Source organism: Mus caroli, unplaced genomic scaffold (genome assembly GCF_978045245.1).
Source record: "Mus caroli unplaced genomic scaffold, Mus_caroli_1 scaffold_19, whole genome shotgun sequence".
In the NCBI taxonomy this organism is placed as follows: Eukaryota; Metazoa; Chordata; class Mammalia; order Rodentia; family Muridae; genus Mus; species Mus caroli.
Window position 1 is genome coordinate 28229017 of NW_028227274.1, and position 17877 is coordinate 28246893.

The following is a 17877-nucleotide window of genomic DNA, read 5'->3' on the forward strand; positions in this document are numbered from 1 at the left end:
TTCCTGGCATACATCCTGGTAACTTCCTAAATAAGGAAGGCTTACAAAGTTTGGAAGGCTGCATGTCTAGGTCATGTTTTACATGTCCCCTGGAATCTGTCATTTCTTTCCTATGTTCTTAGATGTTGTACTAAAACAAAACAAAACAAAACAAAACAAAACAAAACAAAACAAAACAAAACAAAACAAAACAAACAAACATTCACTGGAGATCGGAGATAGAGGAGATTAGGGCACATAGCAGCAATCTCTAAGTAGACCTACTCTAGCAGCTGCAGAAGAGTAAGTAGTGATGAATTCCCAGTATTTCCCCACTGGAAGGTTTATCAGCTCACCGTCTTCTGTCTTCAGCACTCTCATGACTACACAATAAGACCAAAAACTGCAGCATGTGCAAGGTGCAAGGAGGAGCTGAGCAATCTGCAAAGGACAAGAGGGTACTCTTGGCTGAGGCAGCACATTTTTCTACAAGGGAAGAAGAGGGCAATATGTCACAATGGTTGTCGTTCTCGATGCAAGAACCTGGGCTACATTCTCTTCCTTACACTTCTATCAGGAACTTTCACAGGTTCTCTTCCAGTCTGCTTTTGCTGTGGCTTCTTTATTTATAAATTAGCATTAAGTACTGTACTTCTTTGAGGAATTTCATGGGATATCACAGATGTAGCTCCCAGGTTAGAGAGTGTTTACTCTTATAAAACATTGCTACTGAAAATTGTTAAGATTCAGGACAGATTGGCTTAAAGAATGAAAATGAAAGAAATGTATTTTTATCTTAGAAAATAAGGAAGAACAAGTGGAATGGTCATCTTTAATAGTGTCAGGGGTTGGCTCTCCCTAGTGAGAGCAAGTGGGAAAAGCCTAGAGCACTCAAATCTCACCTGAGAACTCAGGATTTTCTCAGAATACACCTGTGGCAGATTGTTCACTCATCCTTTAGAGCATTTCTCTTAAATGACAGTAACACCACATGCTACTTTGCATGAAAAATGGGTCATTACAGAATCAGTTAAGGATCCTGAGGCAGAGTTTATCCTGGATTATGTGTGTCAGCTCAGAGTAGGCAGAGAGGCAATTGGTCTGCTAGTCAGTAAAGATGCAAGCCAAGCAGTGGGCAGGTGCTGGAGGAGACCATACGCCAAGTATCATAGTGTGTGTGTGTGTGTCTGTGTCTGTGTGTGTCTGTGTGTGTCTGTGTCTGTGTGTTTGTGTGTCTGAGTGTCTGTGTTGGTTACTGCAAGTAGGATGGAGGAGAATCTCCATGGAAATAAGGAGATCAAACATGGAGGACTTCAGCCCCTGTTTACATTTCCTCATCTCTAGGTGTACCTGAGTTTCTTTGGGCTTTAGTGTGCCAATCTGTAGTTGTTACATTAGACAACAAGTCTCATGAATATAAACAGAGCACATTGATTTTCTCCTATTGTCCAGGTGACTTTGCTTAGGAGGTGGGAAGTTCTTTTCTGTTTACTCGAAGAAAACCTCAGCAGGCTCACACTTTTCTTATCTCCTAATTTATTAAACATTCTATAGTTAGTTAGAGTCACAAAGCATACATCTCAGCATTCGGGCTCCTTTGTTCCTGGAGGAAAAAATTTGCATACCTTCACAGCTGTTTTCCTAGCTTCCCCTGCTGGAGGTGGCTCAGTGGGTGGTGGGGATATGGCAGGTTCTTATTTTTCCCTTGACTTTCTTTTAAACCTTCAGGGCTGAGAAAAAACACAGTGCTCATCGCATGGGGAAAATGCTGGTAATTGAATGGTACAATGACTTACAGGTTTTATGCTTTTTGAGGCTGGGCTGTTGATATAAGTTTATACTTAAAATAGATGAATGTTCAATTAAATTTGAATTTTATGCAAATATCAAATTTATGTTAGTATTCTTGTGTCTCGTGTGATATTAGATATTCATACCAAGTGGTAATTTGTTGTTTATCTAAAGTTAAAATGCACTGATATTCTATGTTTTTATTTCTCTGTCTATCAATTCTATATCTTTAAGTGCTCCTACTGGTATTGTTCAACTATAATGGCTTTGATGTATGACTCTTCCTATTCAGGCAGAGATACTATGGACATGTTGCTGAGGCTTCTCTTGCTGGCCTCCACAGTTCTACCATGGATAAGGTCCAACTGTCCCACGCGGCTGTGTTGCTATGTTTATCTAGAGTTTGGGCATAGGAAACATTTGTGCAACCTTTGTCCTGGGAAATGTAAGTGGCCATTTCCCCCAAATCACCTGTATTATTGAACCACTGTCTCTGAAATTCACCATTTCTAAATTACACACAAGTACTGGTACACAACACTTCTTTACATGCAAATGGCAAGTGTTCTATGAGAACAGGGGTTAAATTTAAGTCTAAGGTACTCCTATGAGGAGGGATTCATGGCAAAGGAAGGTAAATATTTTTTTAAAGAAATTTGCCTCACAATTTTTTTTGCAATTCAGGATCCTAACATCATTATTATTTATCTGTCTGTTACTAGCTTCCTTTCTAATTTTGAAACTTTGTTCTTTTTTCTGGGAGCTTACTATGCTACATCTTGTCTGAAAAGTTTGGCTGGACTTGAGGGAGGTGGCTCAGCAGGTAAAGGCACTTGCCACACAAACCTGGTGGCCTGAGTTTAATCTCCAGATCCCATAGTAGAAACAGAGATCCCATTCCCAAAACTTGTCCTCAGATTTCCACACGCACATGCTAACATGATCATAGTAAGTGACATTTTAAAAGGATAGCATGACTGACTTCTGAAGTCTATCTTTGCACTAGGTATCTCAATTTCCCTGGGATTCAGTTTCTTTGTTCTAAGTCACCTTGATCCCCTTATGCATGTGACATCTTATTTAAGCTTTACAAATCAACACTGGCTATACATTTCTGTCACCTAAAAAGATGATTAACTCTATAAAGATACAATTAGATTCAAAGTGTGTAAAATTTTATCTACATTAACTCTTTTGTTTAAAAACTGAATTTATATAACTCTGCTTAAAATCCCCAAAGACTCTCATTGATTACAATATTAAATGTCACATTCTTGGTACATTTTCTATATACCATGGCCTATATTTTGGTAACTCTTCCTAATATTACTTTAACATATTATAGTTCGTTAGTTAGTTAGTTAGTTGTGGGCAGGTACAGTATTTGTGTGGAGGTTTAACAAATGTGTGGGAGTTGGTTCTATTACTCTACATGTGGCTTCAGAAATTGAACTCAGATTGTCAGATTTCACAAAAAGTCCCTAATGCTGAGCCACTTAACAGGCCCATACTGTTACTTTTATTATTTTGCCTATCTCACTTTTTAATGTTGTTATGGGCAAACTGGACTTAGTTTATGGTCCCATCCTTTGTATGCCCTTTTTCTCTTTTTGTTTCAAATATTTGGCCTTCTCTACAAGTAGACTCTACTTAGATTTTAAACCTCACCAATTCTAACCAGGTTTGTGTCTTGCTTCTCTTCTGCAGAATAGATGGGTTGCTACACACACTCCAGTGTAGTCTGCTTGACAGGCTGAGAAGCCTCAAAGTACTCATGAGGCAAAGAGTTTCAGAGAAACTCATGTTCTTGGCATTCTCATAACCTGTATACTCATACCCTATCCCCCCATTAGTCTGGTGTATGGATCCACGTGCTCTCTTTTAGTATTATTTTATTATAAGTGCCTTTAAAGATTGAATTTTGACATAGCTAAGCCTTCGCCAGTGTTGCAATGTCATAGAAAATCCTTGAAGCTGACAAACTTGGAATTCAGTAGGAATTCAGTGAGAAGGTTATCTATTCAGTAACATTCAAATTTACTTCTAGTAAAGGAGGTGAAACTAATTAGGCATTACAAAGAAGGGAACCGGATTAGCTCAGGGCTGGTCTGCAGAGTGTTTAAGTGGGACAATAGCCAGTCTTACCCAAACAAGGGAATACACAATGGTCCCATGAATAGGTGAGTTTACCATGAAAGAGTTAGGGAATCCCTCTGAGACAGGTTTCTTCACTAGGCCCAAAGAAACAGCATAATCAGGCATTTACAAAGAACCCCTGGTGGTGGGCTTAACAATAGACTAGCTTTACACCTGGCTCCCTTCTTAGTGGCAGTGGGCTGGTCCCCACCTTCTTTTGATGTATACATTCCTTATGTTATGTGTCACTGTAACTCAGTGGATGTATCTCGCCTAATTTCTTGTTATTCTTCTGTATAAAAAGTTTGATGCTCAACTTGACAAATTACATTCAGATTCTACACAATCTCCAATGTTGCGGCTGTCTGTCATTCATTCGCTGACTCCTTGACCACCTGTAACCAGAGACCCATTCTACGCAGACAGGGACCAAAAGGGGTCTGCGGCAATTGGTTACTTTTTTCTTACACACATTCCTGGTATGAATTTCCATAAGAAGAGCCATGTTATATTTGATATAAAGTTTTTCCTGCTACCTATCTTGTGTTCTCTGAGGGAGGATATGTAGCATTCTTCTCTTAGTCAGTTTCCTGTCATGGTGCAACTCACTGTCCACCATAGCTCAGCCAGTGGACACTATGTGAGATCTTTTTCCACATGCTCATCTTGACGTTGTTGTTATTCTGTTGCTAATTGCTGTCTACTGTGAAAATCTTCACCAAAATTGCTTCCTAATAGTCTGTCATTGCATTCATTATAACATAAAAAATGATATCATGACTTTAAAACTCTAGTGGAACTGTGAAACTATATAACAAACCATTCTTATTCCTTCATAGTATTTAGTTATTACACAATAATTAAAACAAACTAGAATAAAGTAGACCAACACTCAAGCTCATGACCCAGACAGGAAGGATGAAGAGTACATACTTTAAAGAAGGTCTGAGTGCAGAGAACTAACTAGACAGTCTTTATTTATTTATTTATTTATTTATTTATTTATTTTAAGATTTATTTATTTTACATATATGAGTACACTGTTGCTGTCTTCAGACACACCAGAAGAGAGCATCGGATCCCATTACAGATGGTTGTAAGCCACCATGTAGTTGCTAGGAATTGAACTCAGGACCTCTTGAAGAACAATCATTGCTCTTAACTTCTGAGCCATCTCTCCACCTTAGGCAGTCTTTAAATTAAACATCCCACATGAATTAGCAATGAGTTATATTGGTTCTACAATAGCCATGTCTCAATCTCTTTCTAAATTCATAGACTTTATTTGAAAACTAGCTTAAAGAATTTGTCCTTTTCCACATAGATGTTAGGGGCTCTGAGGGCTTCCTAATAGTCTGTCATTGCATTCATTATAACATAAAAAATGATATCATTATACTTATCTAGGATTCAAATTCCAAGATTTTTATTATCCTTCACTTTTATTAACATATTTTAGTTACACAAAAGATTCTTCATTCTATACATGTTCATACACATAGAATTTACCTTGCTCATATTCACCCTCTTTGACCGTTTTTGTCCCCACCTTTTGGTATACTCCACTCATCCAACAGACTTCTCCTTCAACTTCCGTGCCTTTTCTTAGAAATGTCTGATTCCCTAGTGAGAAAAAACATGCAATTTTGTTGCTAGGTCTGGCTTATTTCACTGAAGCTGATGACTTCCAGTTACTTGGTGATCTAAATGGAGGATATGGAGTGGGTGATTATGTAAATGAAGTAACAGCTAGAAAATATGTAAAATTAGAACTGACATCAACTGCTTAAAGGTGTATCCCTATAAAAACAGTATGGTTCTGCTGGGAACAGGAACAGCTAGCTTGTTGCCCATTAGGCAGATTGATGTCTCTAGAAACAGTTTTAGGATGTGGTACTTAAAAAAAAAAAAAAAGATTTGTCTCTAACTAGCCAGCATCTGATAAATAATTGATGTTTTCCCAATTTTTGTATTTACTCTTAGGGCTGTAGAGAGACTATGTGGTATCCCTCTCATCAATCACACAAGGCATTTCTGATCGAAAGGAAGCCTACAGCTTCCTTTGCCACAACCCTCTATCATATACTGCTGAGACACCCTCTTCTGCCCTGCTTGGATCTGTCCTACTATAACCAAACATTATCAACTGGAAAATTCATAAATAAAACAAATTTTCTCATCACAGCTCGCTACACTTTGATCTCAAGTTAAAGAATCTAACGGTGACTCATCCATGAGAATAGAAGACCAAAGAACAAGAGATTACACATCAGAGAGAAAGTGTGGCTTAGATCTTTCAAAGTCTACATTAATAAGGGTTCTCAAATGCTTTGGCCTGCCCTCCTCCTTCTAACCTGCCAACCAAAGGTAGGGGAGAAAAGATGGCAAATAGGACAGGGGGATGTGGACCTGTTTAGAAGTAGTTCTTTAGGGGCAATTCCAATCTCTGTTTATCAGGATACCAGCAGTCCAGTTCAGTAGTGTCAGGGTACCAACAGTTCAGTTCAAAAGTGTCACCAAACACAAATCAGCAGTGGCCTGATCCAGCAGAAATCTCCAAGGCCTCCCCTGAGTTGGCATGCATCAGTGGGAATGATTAGGACCAGCCAGAATGCCAGGAGTTCTCTCTCAACAAAGTGAAGATCAGCAGAGATGCAAGATAATGAAGAGCTGCACAGCCAGCTGTACAAGTGCCCCCTCACCGTCCATTGATTCCTACTTACACCCTCTCTAAACATCATGTGTCCTCCCACAGGTCTTGCCCACATAACCAGACACTTATGCTTCAGGCAAAGGTCATTCTGTCATGAAGAACCCAGATCCAAAGTAAATAACCCACTTTTGCAATAGCAGCATAGATCAGTTAATCTACCTTCATGAACTTATGATCTCTTAAAGTTCTCACCTTTAAACACCTTTGCAGAGACAGTAAAATGTCTCCATAAGTAAAGGTTTGTGCCACCACCCCTGATAGCCTGATTTCAGTCCCATATACCACATGGTTCAAGGAGAGAACAGACTTCCATGGGTTATCCTCCAAGCTCTGTTTGCAATCACATTCATGGACACACACACACACTCTCTCTCTATTAAATAAATAAAATATAATAGATGGTACTGCAATGGAGACTAAAATTTCACACATGAATGTACAAAGCCCAAAGCATCCCATCTTTTCCTTTTCAGTCTGCATTTGGATCTTCAAACCTCAAATGACATGGCCGACTTCCTTGCTCCTGAGGTCCTCTTGAGGCACATTTTCATTCATTTCTATAAATGTGACATTCAAGCCTTCCTTACCTTCTTCAGAATTTAATAAATACTGGGTGCCTTTAAATTATTGTCTTTCTTTTTTATAATGAAGAGCCATGCACAATCCCAGCCATGATGAGCAGAACAGCTCCCATTTTTAGATAATAGCAGACTATATTTAGAATCTGGTTAGACTCTGATTTAACACAATAGCTCCTGCAATAGCTTCCCTTCTTTCTCACTGCTCCTGAATACCTAGTCACTAATTGCATTTTAATTATGCTTTCATGTCTCTGAAAGGTCATGAACCATTATAAGATAGAAAAGAGAGAGAGAGAAATAAAATTGCCTTCACACACACACACACACACATACACACACACACAAACATGTTGCATTTTTATGAATCATTGATTCCCAGTATTTTTTTCCACAGTGTTTGAAAAGTTTCCCAAGAGATGCAGAAACCACAGTTCAGATGGTACAAGGAGTCAGGCACCTGGGCTGAGGACTGGGGAATTACAGTTAAAATCACTGTGACAGACAGTCTGCCGGCAGCGGCAGCAGCAGCAGCAACAGCAACAGACTAGAATGTCATTTCTGCCTGAAATTTGTTGTGTGTACCAGAAGCCATTTCTAAAATTCAAGGTGTTGCCTGAAAAGCAAGAGCCTTAGGAAATGTCTCTGGTCATGTTCAGTATTACAACCCAGCATCTTGGAGAGAGAGGCTCTAGAAGTGGCCCTTCAGCTTTTGTCCTATGTTCACTGTCACTGTCACTTCTGTATAAGTTTAAACAAGTCACACAACAGAAGACCCATGTTCCAGATAAGTTAAACCACTTTGGTTTGGCAGTTGAGTGTAGCCTTTCTGGAGCCATTTCAGTGGTACTTTTCCAAATTAGGTATCTCCTTTATAAACTCCTCCACTATATTCTTGAGGCTGTATTCTTTGTGACATCTGTTAATCATGATAAAAGAAATCCTGGACTTGTTACTGTTAAGTCTCAAATCCTGGGATAAATTGCTAAGGTGCCTATTTGACATATCAAAGCAGACCTAGCCACAGTATCTCCCAGCATCCCTCAGTTCCTACTTCTGACAGTTTATGGTTGGCATACCCTGCCTTTTACTCCAGACTCTCAGCCCAGGGGCTGGGCTGCCATTCTTCCAGAGGCTTTTCCATATATAATCTAGACATTTTGGTTACCTGCTCACCCCCTTCCTTTATTTTTACCTTCTGTGTTCTCAGCTGCAGCCCAGGTTCTCCTCTCTCCTTTCTCCCTTCTCCTATCCCCTCTACTGACAAGGCTCAGACTCCTGTCTACTCTGTACTCCCCAAGATGTCCCTGCCTCTGACTATATTCTCCCTTTTAACTACAATAAATTTTCTCTTCCTCAATATCTAGGCGCATTCATGTCCTATCTTTTTTAATTCTTTTTTTCCATTCAGCTATAATGCCTATTTTGAAATCACTCTAGTCCTAGGCATTATAACCATAAAATCTGCTCACAGCATTTCTGATGGTTCCTATATCAATGTTGAGTAAGTAGAATGCTCTAATTGATAGTGAGGCTGGGGACTCCAGGCCATTTTTTTCTTAATTGCTCATGCTGAATGCAGTATCTGTTTTTTTCTGTGAGCATACTTAAGAGAAGTTAAGTGTTTGTTCAACTAGAATTGTGGCAGAGAACCACTTACTATGCTTGCTTTATACTTGCTATAGTTTAAGAATATGAACCATGTGCACCATGCTTCACAGCTTGCACTAAAAACAAAACAAACACAAAAAACAAACAAACAAAACTCAATGAGGCATAAAGGTCTGGAGACACCCCTCAGTTAGTTAAATATTTTTAATTCAGTAGGAAAACTTGAGATTGGATTGCCAAGTGCTTGTGTAAACCCAGTGCTGGGAAAGCCAGGTTGCAGGAATCCCAGGGCTCAGTAAGCAACCAGTCTAGTTCAATGAGTGAACCATGGGTTCAGTAGAGATGCTGTCTCAAAAACTAATTGGAGAACTACTGAGAAATATATTCAGTGTTGACTTCTGACCCAAGCATGTGTTCATACACATCTGCATGCACACATATATATGTGTATATATATATATATTTTACAGGTTCATAGGCTAAGGTCCAGGTACTCTGACAATACCTGTCAACTGATGGAAAATCCCAAAATAGTCCAATGGTTAGCTGTTTGGTCTATAAGGCAGGATGTCTCAGGTAGTATTCAATACACTGCAGAATTCTGGGGAAAATGTAGTGTCTAATACTAGTGAAGAAATAAACTTGCCAGCAAAACTAGAAGCAAGTAGGCAAAGAGCAAACAATCCCTTCTGCCAAGGCTGCTGCCAGAAAGTGTGGACCAGATTTACGGTGATTCTTCATACCTCAAAGGATTACATCAAGTAAAATTCTTCACAAGTATACCCTGAAGCTTAAGTTTTAGTTTATTCTGGATGTTGTTAAGTTGAAAACTAAGAATAGCCACTACAGCCCAGTAACTAAAAAACCATGGTAAATATAAAAAGCAAAGACAATGAATATGAACATGTGTTGAACATCCCATAGTATAGGACAAAGACAAGAATGTGTCCCAGCATCTGAGCCACTGAAGCCTGCTGAGTCCACACAGAACAGTTCTCTTTGTTTACTCACGAGCTGGTAAACAGGAAGCTAACTTGGATCTTGCTGCAATAAGCCCTATTTATTTGGCCAATTTTGAAAGCTAAATTACAGCTGTTATAATTGCTTTAACAACTCATTCTAGTTTCCTCTGACACAAAGAAATAATTTGTTTAAATAAACAAATTTACTAAGTAGAATTTGTTATTTCTAGATAAACCATTTATATGAGCTTGTTTATAGTATTTAGTATAACAGATTCAGGAGACACAAAATATTTTATCAGTTTTGTCAAGGATAGAACTTTCCTGATCAAAGGATTAAACACATATGAGTTAATCAGATATCCACGTTTCAAGGATTATTGATTTGATTTTTAAGGGTTAACTCTATTATTTTCATGCCATTAGAATCATTGTTGTGTAGCACAGTCATTATATCCTTGGTATGAGAGGAGACAGGGATGATATACAGAGGGTCAGGAAATTGAACAGAAATGTGTAGCAATGGGGATGGGGAACTGGGGGTAGCCACCACAAAGTCGCAGATGCCATGAAAGCAAGAGCCTCTTAGAACCCAACCAGGATGTAATTTGCTGAAATTCCCAACAAAGGGGAGGGAGAACTTATAGAGACCATATCCAGAGGTCTAGAAAGGCCCCTAGTTGGGGGATGGGACCACCCACTCATCTTCAAATTTTTAATCCAGAATTGCTCCTGTCTAAAGGAAATATGTTGACAAAGTGTAGAGCAGAGACTGAAGAAAAGGCCATCCAGACACTGCACCGCCTGGGGACACAGACACCAAACCCAGACACTATTGTGGATGCCAAGAAGTGCTTGCTGACAGGAGTCTGATATAGCTGTCTCCAGAGAGGCTCTGCCAAAGCATGACAAATACAGATGTAGATGCTGGCAGCCAACCATTGGACTTAGCATGGGGACTCCAAAGGAGGAGTTAGGGAAAGAACTGAAGGAGCTAAAGGGGTTTGTATGGTTCCAGCTGTATATGTAGCAGAGGATGGCCTTATCTGGCATCAGTGGAAGGAGAAGCCCTTGGTCCTGTGAAAGCTGGGAGTGAGTAGGTAGGTGGGAGAGCACTCTCATAGAATCAGGGATAGGGGATGTGATAGGGAGTTTTTCTAGGGGAAACATGGAAAGGGGTTGACATCTGAAATGTAAATAAATAAAATATCTAATAAAAAGGTGTACTATAAAGAAAAAGTGAAAATGCATGGTATTTGTATAGAAACAGAAAGGTTGATCAATGGAAGCAAAGTGATTATCCTAAAATAACCCCACACATCTGTGAACACTGTGATTCTTAAAAAAGGAGCCAAAACCATACAATGGAAAAAGGAAAGCATCTTTAAGAATTGTGCTGGTCTAACTAGATTCTGATGCAGAAGAAAGTAAATAGATCCATATGTATTCCCTGTCACAAAACTCAAGTCCAAGTGGATCAAGGATCTCAACATAAAATCAAATACACTAATAGAAGAGAAAGGAGAAATAGCCTTGAACACATTGGTATGGGAGACAGTTTCATGAACTCAGACTTTAAGATCAAGTTGACAAATAGGACCACATGAAACTGAAAGTCTTCTATAAGTCAAAGGGCACTATCAATAAGACAAAATGGCAGCCTACAAATAAAGAAAAGATCTTCCTTCAGTAGCTCTACATCTGACAGAGGACTAATATCCAAAATATATAGGAACTCAAGAAGTTAGACTCTAACAAAAAGCCCAATTTTTAAAAACACAAAAAACAAGCTAAGCAGAATTCTCTGCAAAAGAATCTCATCTCGAATGGGTAAAAAGCTCTTAAAGAAATGTTCAACACCTTTAGTCATCAGAGAAATCCAAATCAGAATGACCCTGAGATTCTACCTTACACCAATCAGTTGGCATCAGTTGGTTAAGATCAAAAACTCAAGTGATGAAACACATGCTTGTAATTTTGTGGAGAAAGAGGAACACTCCTCATTGCTGGTGGAGGTGCAAACTTGTACAAACACTCGGGAAATCAATCTGGTGTTTTCTCAGAAAATTGGAAATAGTCCTACCTGAAAACCCAGCTATACCACTCCTGGGCATATACCCAAAAAGATGTTCTACCATACCACAAGGACATGTGCTCTACTATGTTCATAGCAGATTTATTCATTACAGCCAGAAGCTGGAAACAACCCAGTTGTTCCTCAACTGAAGAATGGGATACAGAAGTGTGGTTCTTTTACACAATGGAATAAACACTATTTAGCTATTGAAAACAAGGACATCATGAATTTTGCAGGTGAATGGATGGAACTAGGAAACATCATCCTGAGTGAGGTCACCCAAACCCAAATGAACATCCATGTTATGTACTCTCTGACAAGTGGATAGTAGCCAAAAGCACAGAATACTCATAATACACTCCTCAGACCCAAAGCAATTAAACAAGAAGAAAGATGCAAGCATGAATGCTTGAATAACACTTAGAAGGGGGAATAAAATAGTCAAATGATGCAGAGGGAAGGAGGGAAGTAGGTGGGATAGGGGAGGGGAGGGAATGGGAGTCAGGATCAGTGGTGGGAAGAGACAGGAGAGAGGGCCAGAGGGTCAGGAGAATGAATGGAAATCTTTAGTTGCTGAGTTTGAGGGTGGGGGGAATCTCTAGGAAGCCTCAGAGATCAGGTATGAGGCAGGTTCCCAGGAATCAGTGCAGGTGACCTTAGCTGAGATGCCTAACAGTTAGACATAAAAACAGAATAGGCCACCTCCTGTAGCCAGGCAGGACCTCCTCCCCCAGTAGAGGGATAAGGACACAAACCCACCCACAAAACCTTCAACCCAAAATTTCTACTGTCTAAAAGAAATACAGAGACAAAAAAAAAAAAAAATGGAGCAGAGACTGAAAGAAAGAATGGCCATCCAATAACTGGCCCAATTTGAGACCCATTCCATTGGCAAATACTAATACCTGAGGCTTTTAATGATACTCTGATATACTTGCCTAGCCTAGCATAACTGTCCCCTGAGAGCCCCAGAACCTGACTGAAACAGATGTAAATACCCACAGCAAATATGGGATGGAGTGCCGGGACTCTTATGGAAGACTTGGGGGAATGATTGAAGGTTTTGAAGAGGAAAGGATGTACACAGGAAAACTAACAGGGTCAACTGACCCTTAGCAGCTGTCAGAGAGAAACTAAGCCACCAAGCAAAGAGCATACCCGAGCTGGACGGAGGACTCCAGCTGCTTTGTCAGCCCTCAGTGGGAAAGGATGCGCCAACCCTGCAAGAGTCTTGATGTACTGTGACTGGGGGGATACCCAGAGGGGTCCTCACCCCTCACAGGAGAAGAGGGATGGAGAAAGGAGCACTCAGAGGGGGAACTGGGAGGTGGGACAGTGTTTGGGATGTTAATTAATTAACTAGTAAAGAGGATAATTATAAATATATTTAGTATTAGTTTCCAAGCCATTAGCAATCACTGCTATATCAGAACATAAAACCACACGGTTGTACTGTACAGTATTTATGTGTTATTTTTAGTGGTGTTTTTTTTCATGTAACATTGTATCTTTGTATCATCTCTTAATCTTAATAATGAGAATAATTTAACTCATATAGCTGTTTTTTCTCTTTTTTCATGTTTAATGGTCCTGACATAGTCCAGGAAACTAGTCTAAAGAGATGCATCCATTCCTATGTAATAATACAACTGGAATTAATATCCAGTTTCTCTGTTCCTAGTTTTAGGGTATACTGTGTGTTGAGAACTCATTAGTGCATCTGTGCTGTTTTCACAAGAAGCATTCACCAGGATCCAAAGTCAGAATGTATAGTGAACCATACACAATTGTTGAATTATAGATCCATCATCACCAACAGATCACCCTGTTCAGTGGCTAACTGGGCAGTGGTAAGATCAGACAGTCTCAGAGCACCTGAATGCATTCAGTCAATGTTGCTGGTTGTGGATCACTGAAAGCAAGCAAAGCTACTTTAGTCACAGCAAAAGGGGGGGGGCACAGTTATAGACAAAAATAATTTAAAATAATAAGATAACCTAATCCTTAGAGATTGTATGAAGAATGTATCTACACCTTTTTTTTTTTTTTTTTTTTTTTTTTACTTACTAGTGTTTGCTCCTAGCTATTGTTAGGACATGCAAGTTTGTTCTTCTAATCTTATCAATGGTCAGTCTATATTTTAATTGTCTCTCCAATGATCAAATTACAGTTAAAGTCATATTTTCTCCTAGTTAAAGAACAAAATGAACAAACATACAAACAATAAAAAAGTGGCTTTGGAAACAAACTAAAAAAATATAGTCTAATATGAAAATCAAGGAATAATATTAGAGTGTACTTTGAACCCAATCATGTAATATAAATAGTACATTCTTCTCTTCTTCTTCTTCTTCTTCTTCTTCTTCTTCTTCTTCTTCTTCTTCTTCTTCTTCTTCTTCTTCTTCTTCTTCTTCTTCTTTTTTGGTTTTTCGAGACAGGGTTTCTCTGTGTAGTTCTGGCTGTCTTGGAACTCACTCTGCAGGAACTCACTCAGATCAGGCTGGCCTTGAACTCAGAAATCTGCCTACCAAATGCTGGAACTAAAGGCATGAGCCACCACTGCCTGGAAAATAGTGCATTCTTAATAATTTGATATTTTTAAAACTAATTTTTAAATTATGAAAAAATGATTATTATTGGTTAGCTGATATTTGGCCAGTGGTATTTAATATTTACTATGTAACTTTATACAAATTTCAGCTATTATTTATTGAATATATTGATCATAGTTTAGAAAACATAAAACCATCTTTATTAGTCCCAAACACTTATTTTTTTTCATTTAACAAATAAAGTATAATTGCATCATTTCTCCCCATGCCTCTGTCCCTACAAACCCTCTTTTGTATACTCCCCTTCCTTTCTTCCAAAATCATGGACTCCTAGAGAAGACTTGAAGAAGTACAACACTAGTAGACAGGCTACCATGCAAGGGGGAAGTCTCCTGGGATCCCAACCATAGACAGATATCTACAAATAAACTAAGGAATGCTGAGAGCAGGAGAAATAGCTCCCTAATAGTTATCTACTACCAAGTAGTGAGCCCTAAAATCATGTGCTTACAAGTAACACTAAACAGACTGAGCAGGTTGTATTTATACTAAGGTATTTTTTAAACTAGGTCATGTTCCTAACACCTCAGCACTTTAAGCTATCTTTAAATTAGAGAATTAATTGTTCCCAAGGAAGAAGTTTCCAGAAGGAAATATTCCTTAGAAGCACAATTCATGTAAAGAGATCTAAAATGATTAAAGGGGCTCAGTTTAGAGTAAGGGCCAGTATCAGAGAACACTGCTATTTTGAGATCTATTATTTAGTTTCTCCATGCCCATTTTTTTGAAAAAAAAATGGTTTCTAGATATTATGCTTTCTTCCTTAATTCAAAAGGAAAAAAAATGTACATTTTCTGTGGAATAATTATTTAGAGAAAAATGTAGTATCATTTTACAATCAGGGGTTACTGTCACTGTATTCTATAGTGTCAAAATTTACTAATCACTGTAACCTTGAGTTACCTTGAAATATGGCAATAATAACTGATTTTCCCCATATTCTTATCTTTTTTTATTCAAAACTGGTCAGCTGCTCTGTTGCTTTTGAAGAAGCAGCATTTCCTCCTGGTCAGAGTCGCTGGCTCTGGGGAATTCTGAGACAAGTGTGGGAGGAGAGAGTGGTGGGAAATGACCTTACAGTTTGTAGTTCTTTCTCTTTTCTCTATTACTTCTATAAAGAAAAACAAACATCTAGGAAAACTTCCTATGACCAGATTTATTTTACTTTCCTGATATGAAACTCATTAAATAACACTAGCAAATTAGATTATATTACATATTATTAAATTCTCCTGAGCATTGATCTGCTTCACATACCCAATCAGAAGCAGGCAGGCATTACTCTAGAGAGAGCAGACCTCTCTCTCTCTCTCTCTCTCTCTCTCTCTCTCTCTCTCTCTCTCTCTCTCTCTCTCTCTCTCTCAGAGGCCGTTCACATTTTGGATTCTGCAACCTCTGTTTCACTTGGAGCTGTTGGTGAACTCAAGAAAGGGTCCCTGCTTAATTCATCTGGTTTAGGTCAGTGTCTCGGGGAAGCAAACCTAGGATGTAGCATTTGGATTCCTAAGCGATTGTGCCTTCTTCTTGGCAGGGATGCAGATAATGAAGTATTCGTGACTACCTTAAAAGTATTTGGAGAGAATGTGCACCAAGAGAGATCATTGATGAGCCAGTGTTTTCTGGTTCCACACCCCATAGCTATTGTTAAATAATTAAGTTGTAACAAGCCAGAGTTTACATAGAAGGAGGTAGAAAGGGCTTGTTCACAGTTAGAAATATTCTGCTGTCCTACTCTATCTAATCCAAATTTTCTTACATCTGTTTGAGTTTTCTCTTAAAATACTCATAATATCCAACTGGATTATTTTTGATAAAACCTGTTACAGGAACACCGACTTTTTTTAAACAGCAGGGTTGAAAACCAATTACAAGTCACACTTGGTACAGGCCTGCAAGTAGAACAGAGAAGCTGAGGCAAGGAGAGATGAGTTTAAAGGTAGCCTTGACTACATATAAGATTCTGGTTTTTAAAAGGTGGGATAAGAAAATAAAATGAAAAGGGAACACATTAAGGCGGAAAACCAATTAGCCTTTCGTGAGTATGGTTAGCATTGGTTTGTACACAGGACCAATATCCCTCAAGACTCCTGCTTCCCAGTATTATCAAACTATTGGCACAGGAGAAAAGTTGAGTGTGTGATCAATTATTAAATTTTTAGATACCTACATGTCTAAATGGAAGGTGGACTGAATCTTGTCTAAGCGAGGATTTTTTCATGAGTAGTGAAAGATCTTCTGCCTTAGAGAAAAGTTTAAATTTACATGAACAGAAGAAGAAATGGTGGTTTATGGTAAAGATAAAAACAAATGAACGGAAGTATGGAGAGAGGAGTGCATGAAATTCAGAATGAAAACATTCTGTGAGGACATGACCTGAGTAGCCAAATAGAAGCGATCTTTATTGTCCACACAAGAAATATATGAATGGCATAGTCCATGTCCTGTCGGGAAGGTGGAGCAAGCAGCCCAAGGTGGGCTTGCCACATGCGCAAACACAAACCCAACAATGGAAGTCCAGCACACACAGTATCCCAGTCTCAGCAAAGTGAACAAATTGAATTGGGAATTTGTGTGCATGGCTCTTTCATATCAGGTCATAAACACAGGCATTTTCACAGCCTTGCATTAAATATGCAGGTTCTCATGGCTCTTTCATAAAAAGAAGCATTCCTGGCGTTCCTACTTCTAGGCGTTCCCACATTATCCTCTGACCTGCAAGTCTGAGGCTTCCTCTGCAAGGCTGAAACTTGCAGATACTTAATGGCTTATTTATGTTTCTGCTTCACTCAAACAACCACTGCTGGACTAGATGACAACTGTGTCCAGAGAACAGGATTTAACACCTCCTTATCTTTTTCTTTATCAAAGCCAATGTTTTGGTGAAATTCCTTTCACATTTTATAGATATTTAAGTATTTTATTTTCTAAATTTGAACCTTGTCATCTATGGAAATACTAGTCTAACTACTTGCCTCTGTAGTATGTTAAAATAGTTCCAGTGTCACTAATGGTAACATTAAAACTATAATTTATTATTAAAAATCTATTCTTTAATATCTGGTGTTTATAATATCTCATTCTGATTAATATGTTAATAAACATTTTACTACTTTATAAACCAATGTTTGCTTTATTTGAATAAATTCCTAAACTTAAAATATAATATTAAAGAAAATAGAAACTTTAGTTATCTTAGTATGTTATTAACAAATTGTCCTAATTATAATCAATTTATTATTTGTTTAATATATGAAAACTTATGTATCTCAGAAAAGATTCATGTAAAATTAGATAAAGCCCTTTAAAAAGATCTTTGTTAATATCTACAAAAATAAAGACATTGAATTTGCCTGTGCTGTTTCTTTATAAAGTTAAACATTTTGTCATTTATTTGATGGCTATTAATCTTATTTTATAT